The sequence below is a fragment of the Stigmatopora nigra genome, chromosome 18 (assembly GCF_051989575.1).
Source record: "Stigmatopora nigra isolate UIUO_SnigA chromosome 18, RoL_Snig_1.1, whole genome shotgun sequence".
In the NCBI taxonomy this organism is placed as follows: Eukaryota; Metazoa; Chordata; class Actinopteri; order Syngnathiformes; family Syngnathidae; genus Stigmatopora; species Stigmatopora nigra.
This window is the reverse complement of record NC_135525.1, coordinates 2417190-2430135: the sequence shown is the minus strand read 5'-3', so window position 1 is coordinate 2430135 and position 12946 is coordinate 2417190.

Here is a 12946-nt window from a genome sequence, read left to right as displayed (position 1 = left end):
TTTTCTTTACACTTCAAATCTCACAATGCCTTTGTTCAACCATGTCTCGCTTGTTGCCCTCTTCCTCTATACTTTCTGCCTTGTTGGCTGTTTTGCTGTCAGAGTCCACTTGGATGACATGGCATGGATACAGGCAGCATCCTAACGTGTGGGTTGGCCTTTAGAGTCCTTTATAGACAAAGCCCACACCACACACCCACACACCTTCTCCACACACACAGGAGGGATGGGATTCCATTCTCAACAATGACTGCTTCCTGGTTGAATTTGCCTTTAATAAGGAAAATAGCGCTTTTGCTATTTCATTGTGTGTTTTAAATTCTTCAGGTTTATCTTGGGCCACCTCATGGTGTAGAGGTTAACTCGCCTGACTTCAGTGTGAGCAGGTGTGGTCTTGATTCCCACTGGTGGCGCTATGATCGTGAAAGCGGATGGTCTAGCTCTAGTGTGTATTGTTGACAAAACCGCTATTAAATTTACACAACAATATATTTGTTTGTGCAGCTCGCTCCAGAAACAGTTTGGTAGCTGTGGCTAGTCCACTCTATCATAAGAAAGCAATGACGTATCCCTTCGCCTGCTAGAAGGCAATGACGTATCCATACACCTGCGCGAATGAGATAACCATGGCACAATGTCTACAGTTGAACCCATTCACACACGCAAACACCCATGCATGCACAAATGCAGTATAAAAAATGAATTCACTCTTTCTGTATTTTGCCCCACATGTAAAATATAGTCTGATTTCATCCTATCTCACGGGGGTGCTGGAGCTTATCCCAGCTGGCTCTGGGCCAGAGGTGGGGGACACCCTTAATCGTTGATCAGCCAATTGTAGGGCACATGGAGACGGACAACCATGCACACTCACACCCATACCTAGGGGCAATTTAGAGTGTCCAATCAACCTACCATGCATGTTTTTGGAATATGGGAGGAAACCGGAGTACCGAGAGGAAACCCTAGCAGGCCCGGGGAGACATGCAAACTTCGTTGCACCGGGCCGCCCATAAAATATTGTGTATGACAAAATATATTTAAAAGGATAATTGTATTACGGTCCGGCGGACGAGTGGTTATTACGTCGGCCTCACAGTTCTGGGGTGCTGAGGTCAAATCCACGTCGGTCCACCTGTGTGGAGTTTGCATTTTCTCCCCAGGCTGAATTTGTGGCCGGCCAATCACAGGGCATTTAGTGTTCTACCAGGCTTTTTGGTGAGATATGGGAAGAAACCCACGCAGGCCCGGGGAGAACATGCCAACTCCACACAGGAAAGTCCTAACCCGGGATTGAACCCTCAATCTCAGAACTGTGAGGGCAACCACTATGCACTAACGACGGGACTTCATCTGTATGTTTAAATGTATTTTAATCTTTATGTATCAGTTATTCCGCAAACATTGAACACAAATTCATGCACCCATTAGCCTAGCTAAGGCATTCACAAGCCAGCCAGAACCCATATTCATCCCTGGTTGCTCTGGGTCGGCCACACTGCCTCTTCCCAGTGTGATGTGCCTGGAACACCTCTATTCTTAATTCAACACTTATTTCTTAATCAGATGCGATGCCTGAGCCACCTCATCTGGCTTATTTTGATGTGGAGGAGTAGCAGCTTTACTTCAAGCCACTCTTGGATAGCCAAACTTCTTACCCCATCTTAAAGGAGAGCCCAGAAAACCTGCATAGGAAAACACAATTTTCGCTTCTATCCGAGATCTTTTGGTCACGAGCCACAGCTCGGGACTAGAGGTGAGTGTAGCAATGCCATTTAAAAAAAAAAAAAAAAAGATAATAAAAATGTGGCTTTGTCCACCCCCACCTCTCTCCCTCTCTCTCTCGCCCTCTCTCCCTCCCTCTCTCCCTCCCTCTCTCCCTCCCTCTCTTCCTCCCTCTCTCCCTCCCTCTCTCCCTCTCTAGCTCCCCCCGCCCCTCTCTCTTTCTCTCTCTCTCTCTCTCTCTCTCTCTCTCTCTCTCTCTCTCTCTCTCTCTCTCTCTCTCTCTCTCTCTCTCTCTCTCTCGCTCGCTCCTATCGCTCTCTCTCTATCACTCTCTTTCACAAGGATGGACAAACAGACAGATAGATGCAGATGAAAGTTTGAAAGAATAGGGGGTGTATCATTCAATTGCAGAATTTCTATATCAGTTCCTGTTTGGTTGAACATTAACAGACTTTACCCTCCCTAATTTCCACTGTCAATGTACATGAATGAATCCCCGTGTCCCTGATGCATCCTGTGGCTCTGCTGAGGCAGGCAGGAGAATCAGTGTCTCGTCTTCTGAGAGCCGTTCAACGGGATCTTTTGTTACATTAGCCATAATGACCTCGTCTGTAGTTTCAGGGAACTGGGTCAGTGGCCTGTCGAGAAAATGTAGAAGTACAGAGGTGGCAAAGAGGCTGATGCTTCAAGCACTTCAATCTGTTGTATGTGACTTGTTTGGTAATGATTTAAGTCCCACCAGGATAATTAAGCCTAACCATTTAACATTGATCTTAAGATTTTCTAAATATGCTATTGTATATCTTCATTGTCAACAAAAGTAAATATATTTTCACATTAAATATAAATTTTAAAAAAAATTCTAATCGATGTCTTCCTGTTTCATTTTTAGGCACATACCTCGTTGAATCTTAGTGGCTGAGAAATGGAATTTTCTTTTTGTTTTATTTTATGAGACACGCACCAGTCGTCAATCACTTTCGTTCTTGGTTCTGTGATCACGATGAGATAGGAGTGACAACACATCAGCCATAATTGCGATGTTTGTAGTTTTTCGACGATAGTCTACTGAGGTGTGAAGCTTCAGAAAGGAAACTAAATACTACAAGACAACAAGGCGATGAGTGGCAAGACTGCTGAACAAGTTAAAGCCATGACTGTGCTAAGTAGAAAAAACTACATATTCTAAGGCAGTAGTATGAACAAGCTATACAAGAGCAAACATTTTAAACTGTGAGAGTCAAAGAGCCACACAACGCAGTCACCTGCAAAAACGGACATACGCACACATACACACACAAAACACACTTAACACTTAAAACCATATTATTCACCCTAACACTTCCCCTTAGTTATTGTTTTTAATCAAATCCAGGGCGGTCCTCCTGTGTAGAGTTTGCATGTTCCTGTGTGGGTTTTCTCCAGGAACACTGAAAATTGGCCACAGGTATGAGTTTGAGTGTGAATGGTCATCCGTGTCCTTGTGCCCTGCGATTTGCCGGCTACCATTTCAGGGTGTCCCCTGCCTGGTTCCCTAAGTCAGCTCGTATAGGCTCCAGCTCCCCGCGCGACGCTTGTGAGGATAAGCGTTCAAAAAATGAAAGAATATTAATTATTAAATGAATTTTAACAAATGTGTTGCTTTTTAAAACCATGTTTATGGTTTAAGTTATTTCAGGAACATTATTTTATAGTTAATTTGACTGATTCTATGCAGGGTAATGGAAAGGCTAACAATTTACTGAATGTGCTATTGATTGCTTTTAAGTTATGACCAGTCTATTGATTCAGCGTGACTCTGGCTACAGCCATAAGACAAAAACTCATCGGAGCCCTGACCATGAATAATTCAAGGAAGAACAAATAAATTAGGATTTCAAATATCAACTCGAGACTGAACATCCTCAAAATAACTTAAATATTATAAGTACAGTTGTAGTAATCTGTGTCCAATATTTTTCCCAATTGTTAAAACGTGTTTTGTGTACTTTCCATTCAATTTTTGAAAGTCCTAAATTGAAAAAGTCCGTGTAAGAGATTTCCCTACTACCCACCCCTATAGCCAGGTAGTCTGCCATCTGTGAATTGCCTTTGTACATAATTTGTAAGTTTGTATGGTATTATTTGTAATTTTTATAAATAGTTTGTATTGTTTTTGTAAATAGATTGTGTTGTATTTGGATTTTTTAGAAATAGTTTGTATTGTATTTGTAATTTTTGTACATAATTTGCAAGTTTTTTACTGCTTTAATAAAAAGACCATCTGTGGATTTGCTTTGTCTTTTTAATTAAATAATTTTTAGAATGGCAGCATATTGATAATGTGTTTAATATAACAAATCAATATATGGTGGATGCAATTTAGGATATGTTAGAGAAAAGACCAGTCCAATAGTACTGCTCCCCGCGGGACACATTTCTAAATACAAGTACGTAGTACAATGTTCTGGCAATCTTTTATAATTTTTATTAAATATTCTTATATATGTACACATACACACGCTCTTGCTATGTGAGAAAAAAAACACCAGAAGACTTACTAAAAGACAGACTAGACGGCTTAAAGAACAATACCTGAAAATGTTATTGAACACACTTCTAGTGATGTGAGCATAGGAGTGAGTAAGTGATAAGAACAATATTTTAATTTTAAATAATTTCAAATTATTTTAGGAAATAAATATATTCAAAATGATTTGCAGGGAACCTTAATTCAAAGATTAATCTCAATGTTTTCTATGCTGGTGTAAATTTTCTAGAGTAGGATTCCTGGATTTACAATTTCATTACAGTAATTACTGTTATAACTCCTTTTTTTCTTCCGTCACGTTTTTCTTCTGTCACGTACTATTCTGCGTATGTTTGGCCGTGAATAAATGGCCTTGTTATTCTAAATGAATGTTATCTGTAACGGGCCGTTTATGGCCCCAGGGCCAAGGTTGAAAAACTTGTACACACACAAGACCGGGGGCGGGGCGAGAGCGTCGGCGCGACATCCGTTCGACTGGCTATCCGGTCGGTTAACAATCCGTTTGGCCAAACGCCCCGTTGGCGAACTGACTGTCGACCAGATGTCCGTCGGCGAAACGTCTTTAGGCAAATTGTCCGGTCACGACTCATTTTAAAGGGTTTAATTGGTAGTTGTGTGATGACCATGGAATGGAGAGAATTTACAAATAAAGTAGACCTCTACGTATGAAATTTTCAAGTGCCAACATTTTTTTTGGAACCAATTAATTTCGTAAGTACAGGTACAACGGTACTCGTACACAGTGAAAATAGTTCCTCTCTGCTTGATTTAAAGAAAAAAACTGGTTATAGAGGGCTTTACATCCCAAGTTTATCTGGCTTTTCTGTTAGTTTCGATTAAAGACGTTAGTTTGTCCACCGGCACTCCACTTGTCGTGAACTTCTGGGTCCCACTTCGCTTTACAACGAATGTTCAAGCCTGTGGTAAAGGATGACACTCTAGGAAGTGTATTTATATTTTGGGGATGTTTGATTTCTTTTGATGTTTTGTAACTTGGATTGTTTTTATTTTGGAATGAAAGTTTTCCCATCATAGCTTTTCATAACCTGTATATTTCAATTGGGGATGCATTTGTGGAGATAACACTGTATTCAAAGGAGGTCCTGTCTCTTTTATATAAATTCATGTGTCCCACAGGGTGTCAGTCAGCTGGGATTGGCTCAAGCACACCCTGCAACCCTAATGAGGATAAAGGGGTTCAGAAAATGAATGAAGCAATTAATTAATTAATTAATTACATACCATTATTTTACAGTATTTATAACATACAGAAATACAGATATAAATATTTCCAGTTGCCTATGACTGCTGGGATTAGGACTATAGTTTGTGGCTTTGTCAACTAAATATAAAATTATATAATATGCTCAAATATCTGACCTAGAAAATCAAATGGAAGAATATCGAAGTTAAGGGACCGCATCGACAAGTGACGACGAACGTAACAACGTTTCCCCCTTCCAGATGTTTGAGACAGCCCTGATGCAAAGGGAGGTTTACATTACATTTTATGAAATATATAACTTATACATTTTTTTAATGTAAAATTGTGACTTGAATCTGCATTTGAATGATACCATTGCCTAAAAAATAGGCAATATCCCCCTTTAAACAAACCTTGTGTTTATTGCCTACAACAAAAAAACACTGGCAAAAAAAATCTCAATTTATCACCCAGAGTAAGCGGTTTTAAATGTTTGTAGACGCTAACATTATTTGTGAAGAAAGATGGAAAGTTAAAACTCATTAGGGAAATTCATCTCACAGTTAGTCTACATTATTAACTATGAAGATGGGAATAGATAGTTTTATTTTTGGACACCCTCGTTTTCAGATCACATAATAAGCAATATTGAATTTGTGTGCAAATCACATGACTAACACCCTCATCCTTCCTATAGCAGAAAGCAAAATAGAGGCAGAGGATTGTATAACAGCTTTTATTTTCCTACCATTAGTCAAATGATGCAAAATCTATTTGTTCTCAAAAGTTTGATGTTAAGTGGGCTTCATTAGTAAAACTAGTATTCACTTTTGTCCCTAGATGAGGCAGAAAACTTCAAATTTTCCATCCATGCTTGATTGACACATTAAGAAGTAAATTAAACAATAAACTGGTGTAATTAAATCTAAACAATACCCCATTGAGAAGGTTTATGGTTGTAATAATGATTTTGCCACACTACCCTCGTCCCTCCCTTGTCAATTAACACATGCAGAAACCAGCAAGATCGAGTTCAGCTTGACGCTAGGGTTATTCACTCAGCATCTACTTACACCAGTGAAATCTAATAAATGGTATAATTTGTGTTCCTTGACGAGAGCTTGCAGGTGCAGGAGTCTTCTTGATTCAGTATTTAGGATACGACTTATAGGTTGCATGTTCCCATCAGGGCACAGAAATACTGACAAAGATAAAGACAAATGATGTACTGTGCAAAACTATTTAACATTTTGATGTGTTCTTATATTTACAAGCTACAATTGATGAGCATAGTCGTCCAATCCATTTAGACTGGGAACAAACGATCATTTGCGCATCGATTTTTGATCGATTGGGACTAGCCTTTTCCCAGTTTAAATGAATTGATCATCCATTTGCATCAACAGCTAGTATTGAGTTAAATACTATTAAAAACTAAGAAAAAAAAGGACAACAACACAACCTATTAACGTTGAAGTGTTACATAAAACTATGACCACTTTGTATTTCTGATTTTCTTCATTTAAATTTCATTAATTTAGTTTCTCTTTTAACATTACATTAATTTATACGTGTTTATAGTTCTCAAATCTTAATGAAAAATATAGTGTCTAATTATTTTAACAATAATTATAACGGCCTGGCGCTGATTGGTTATTACGTCGGCCTCACAATTTTGGGGTCGAAGGTTCGATCCCAGGTCGGTGCTGACTTTGTGAAGTTTGCATGTTCTCACTGGGCTTGCGTGGCTTTTCTCCTGGTATTCCGGTTTCCTCCCACATCCCAAAAACACGCATGAAGGGTGGTTGAACACTGAAAATTGCCACTAGGTATGAGTGTGAGTGTGAATGGCTTTCCGCCTCCTTGTGCCCTGCATTTGGCTGGCGAAAAAAATCCGGTTATCATCCGCTTGCTGCTCGAAGTCAACTGAGATAGGCGAGATAAGCGGTACAGAAAATGAATGAATGAATAAGTATATAATAATAATTGGCGGAGCTTGCTACTCCCGTCCACTAAATGTCAACATGTAGCTGTCAGGCATTGAAATTTGCCGAAATAATTGCACAAAAAACAGTGCTGACCGACTTGTGTTCCAGTAAAAGAATCTAAATGCAAAAAACTAACACCTAAAGTTTAAATATTGAAAGAAAATCAAAGAAGTTATGTTTTGTCTTCATGCCGTAGTGTCTGCACTAAAAGCACACCGTCAATTAATGGCCTATTTTAAAATGTGTTTTATATTTAGCCGCTGTCAGATGTTGTTTTTTTGGGGGGCATTGCTTGGGATTTGTAGTCCTAGATTTTTCCCTTTGTGATGTGTCCTTGTAATTTCCCAATGAGTTCACCTTTTTGTTAGCTAGCTCCCTCCATGTCACATTTAAACAATGTTTATTGGTCAGTGCCCAATTCAGTGCTGTCTGTTTCTGTAATGCCATGCTTTTTCCTTGTCATGCCTTCCCATTTCCACTCCTCGTGGCTCTGTATTTCCCCTCATAAGTTTCACCATCATAAAATACTGTAATGTATTCATATTTAAATAGAATGTATATATAACAAATGTGTAATTACTTTAGGTACTGTACTCACCTCAGACAATAATTCTTCTCTGCTTAATCTTAATCCAAAAGAATGACGAAGAGAGACTTGTCCAGTACGTTTAAGGTGAATTCAAGATGATGAGTTAGTGCGCAGGTTACAGAGAGTCACTGGCGGTCCATGCATTTTCTCGGAGCGCCTTAGTCGAATCAATTCAACTCTCAAAAACTATTTTATGGCTATAAAACCTCGACTGCAGCTACAGCTGCGACACATAAAAAATAATCAATAAACCATTTCACTAAATGGGGTAAAATCCACTTCCTCGCTGTATTTATTGATTAAATACAAATACTGGAGCTTTTCGACATTACAACCGGGCCAGTGGTGTGATTTCCCCGAGACAAGACAGCGATGGACGTCAATGGCAAAATGGCAAAAATTGCACTGAAATGGGGCACAATCAACTTCCTAGCAGCATTTAGTGATTAAATAGAAACACTGGAGCTTAAATACAAACACTGGAGCTTAAATACAAAAACTGGAGCTTTTCAGATATCATTTCCCCGGGAAAAAGACTGATGAACGTCAATACGTCCTTACATGAAACGGCAAAAATTGCACTAAAATGGGGTAAATTCCCCTTCCTAGTAGCATTTATTGATTAAATACAAATACTGGAGCTTTTCAGACATTACAACCGTACCAGGGGGGATGATTTCCCCAGGAAAAACAGCGATGAACGTCGATACGTCCATATATGTCCATATACAAGCATCCACAAGCTTCTGGCAAGCTTCTAGTTGAATCTTTGGCCACTCCTCTTGACAGAATGACTGCAGTTTGGTTACATTTGATGGCTTTCTGACATGGATTTTTTTTCTTTATCATTCTCCAGGACTTCAAAGTCAGGACTTTAGGAACGCAATTCTAAAACCTTAATTCTAGCCTGATTTAGCCATTCCATCACCACTTTTGATGTGTTTGGGGTCATTGTCCAGTTGGAACACCCAACTGTGCCCAAGACCCAATCTTTGGGCTGATGGCTTTAGGTTATCTTGAAGAATTTGAAGGCAATCCTTCATTATCCCATTTACTTTCTGTAAAGCACCAGTTCCATTGGCAGGAAAACAGCCCCACAGCATAATACTACCATCACAGTGCTTGACGGAAGGCATGGTATACTTAGGGTTAAAGGCCTCACCTTTTTTTCTTCCAAACAACTAGATTTTTGTTTCATCTGACCACATAACTTTCCTACAGAATGTCTTATCTTTGTCCATGTGATCAGCAGCAAACTTCAGCCAAGCCTTAAGGTGCCGGTTTTGGAGCAAGGGCTTCCTTCTTGCACGGCAGCCGCTCAGTCCATGGAGATGCAAAACACGTTTGACTGTGGACACTGACACCTGTGCTCCAGCATCTTCTAATGCTTGGCAGATCTGCTTTTTGGTGATTCTCGGTTGAATCTTTACCCTCCTGACCAATTTTCTGTCAGCAGCAGGTGATAGCTTGCGTTTTCTTCCTGATCGTGGCAGTGACAAACCAGTGCAATGCACTTTATACTTACAAACAATTGTTTGCACGGTTGCTCTCGGGACCTGCATCTGCTTTGAAATGGCTCCAAGTGACTTTCCTGACTTGTTCAATTCAAGGATTCACTTTTTCAGATCCATGCTGAGCTCCTTTGACTTTTCCATTGTAGCCTTTGTGGGCAATTGCATCCAATGAGCCCTACTTAAATGGCCTCAGAGAAGTCACCAGCTGTAGTCACTCATAATTACTCACAGAAAGAGAAGACAACCATTCACGCTCACACTCATATCAAGGGAAAATTTAGAATGTCCACTAAGCCTACAATGCATGTTTTTGGAATGTGGGAGGAAACCAGTGTACCAGGAGAAAACCGATGCCGCCACGAGACATATGTTTGTCAATTGCTTCATTTGTGTGCTTTTCAGCTGTTGACTCGGGTAAGCGGGCGGCCGGGCGGATGAGTAGTTACCGCGTCGGCCTTAGAGCTCTGGGTTGAAATCCAGGTGCGTCCACCTGTGTGAAGTTTGCATTTTCTCCCTCGGCCTGTGTGCGTTTCCTACGGGTAGTCAGCTGGGATAGAATCCAGCCCCCTCTGCAACCTTTGTGAGGATGTTAAGAAAATGAATGAATGAATGAATGAATGAATAAAGGGAGCAGATTTGTTGTTGCGAATATTTGGGTCTCTAGAGATGCAATCAACCATTAAGCACAGAATAGTAATTTTCTGTGAGATTTCTACTGTTGAAAATGTCTTCGGTTTCCAACTCTTTAATCTAATGAAACACCTGTGACAAAAACTAAATGATGATTGTAATGTGACTATTAGCGATGGCTCATGGTGTCATTCATTCCATATAAAAATATGTCATTCTTGTGTCAATATGTCAAACATCGTTTGGTTATCAAATACCTGCTCTGCAGTTGAAAAGGTATGACTGCTTTGACTCGTATTGCTTGAGCAAATGTATAACCAGTGTCTGTACCACTGAATGGCATTCAATTATGAGCACATTTAGCCAGATTTAGGTTAGAGCTCTTTCTAATTCACTCCTCCTCTGTTGTCGCAACATTAAGACCCTCAACCCCCACTCCCACACACACAGGCACTCACAAATTCTTCCGCTGCTCATCTGTTATCTAAACTTCCCACATTGGCAATCTGATATTAACGGTTCATTATGAAGTCTGCTTCGCGCCTCTCCACTACTCCTCCCCTGCCAAATGAACAGAGTGAATGAGCTTCTCCTACGCTGTTTTAACAAGATTAAAGCATAGAATGAGGTATGGTTACATGACAGTTTTATTCAGCAGGAAACTTGAGACTCAACAGTATCATTAGTGAGTAGACATAATACAATTACTTTTGGAATGAGTATCTGCATGTTTTTGTGAAGAGTAATGTGGGTATATTCATTCATCAAGAGCTACAAAAAACTTTATTTTTGATTGTATTTTGTATTGTATTATGTAAATGGTAGATCAAGTGAGTTGTTTGCAAACAGCCTTAAGGGGATTCTTCTCCTTATTTGGCATCAAAAGTATTTGAAGTCAAAGGTCACACACAAAGGTATGAACTATTAGATTAGATTAAACTTCATCCCATACTTGGGAAATTCATGTTGGTTGCACGACTGGTTAGTGCGTCGGGCTCATAGCTCTGGGGTCTTTGATTCAAATCCAGGTCATGACCACCTGTATGGAGTTTGAAAGTTCTTCCCGGGCCTGCGTGGGTTTTGTCCGGGCACTCTGGTTTCCTCCTACATTGCAAAAAGGCATGTATGGTAGGCTGATTGGACACTCTAAATTACCCCTAGGTATGGGTGTGAGAGTGCATGGTTGTCCATCTTCTTGTGCCCTGTGATCGGCTGGCCACCCATTCAAGGTGTCCCCCGCTACTGGCCCGGAGTCAGCTCAGATTGACTCCATTACCCCCTATGACCCTAGTGAGGATAAAGCGGTTCACAAAATGAGATGAGATGTGTCAGATATAGGCAGCGTTGGTGGGATGCAGTGCACACAATTAATCACTGCAGGATGGCAAGTTATATTTGTCAAATTGTCGGAGAAAAGTATGAAAATAGATGACAGAAAAAAATTAGTAAAGCAAAGCTACGTGTGAAGATTGACATGTTATATGAAGTGAGGGAGATAAGGAAATTTGTAGAGATAATGTGGTGATGTCTAGCACGATGAGAAGCACATCCCCTTGCGGGGGCGGTTGGTAGTGTCAATCATCATCATCACAGGGCCAGTAAACTAGCCCAGGGGTCGGCAAACCAAAATGTCGAAAGAGCCATATTGGATGAAACAAACAAAAAACAAATATGTCTGGAGCTGCAAAACAATTAAAAGCCTTATAATGAAGGAAAATCATGCTGCATGTATCTACATCAGCCTTCTATCAAAATTAGTAAGTTGGCTACAAATACATCATGAGCATTCAAGCTTACATTTTTATTTTCCCTCGGCCTTTGCGACTGTACTGTTTAACTTGTTTTTTTCTGGATCTGCATTCCCCCCTTCTTGCTACTGTCACTATGAAATTTCCTGAATACGGTATGAATAAAGTTATCCAATCCAAACCAATCCAATCCAAAGCATTCTGCAGAGAACGGCGCACCACATAGATGCCTTGTTGTATGATGCTGCCTCAAGTTTAACTTCATTACAATATTAATGAATTATGTTTCATGAATGTGATGTCCTTAAAGAAATGCAATAAAGAAATCTGATTTGAGAAAACAACAACAACAAATGAGCATACCGTGCCATTTTGAATCTTTGAATGGTTTTCCACTGTCTATTATCTCCTGGGTTGCAATTAAACTTGCAGCAGTAGTGGAGTTTGGAGAAGAAATCCACTCCCTAAATGTATTTTTGTGCTCCTGTAATTTCTCCAGAAGTAATCCAATCACACTTTTACTCTCTTTCTCAATAATAATAATCAGACATAGGCTTTGTAATCATCATTGACTCGAGAAAAGCCTAATTGTCATCATACCCATCTCTGCATATGACAAAATTGGTAGTGCTTCTCCATAAGGTGCACTTTCCCTGCAAAAGGCCCAAATAAGTAAACTCAACTGAGTACTTGGCTGCAAATGTAGCATTCCTTACCTGGAAAAACCTTTCTTCGTGACTTTTTGTTATTTGATAACTTCTCAAAACACAGCGAACATTCAGGCAATCCTTCCGCATTCGCAATGAATGCAAATGATTCAGTACAAGAAACCTTGAATCGGCTGTTTTGCGCACTTATTTTTCTTTTTACCCCTTGGTACCCATGGCCCATCACAACGTCGCCAGTTTGTGACAGCGACCATCCTAGTATCTCGCCCTGCTGATAGAAACATGTGTTGCAGGCTACGATGCAAATCTTCGTTGACAAAAATGTTAAAATTTAATATTTATTCTACACA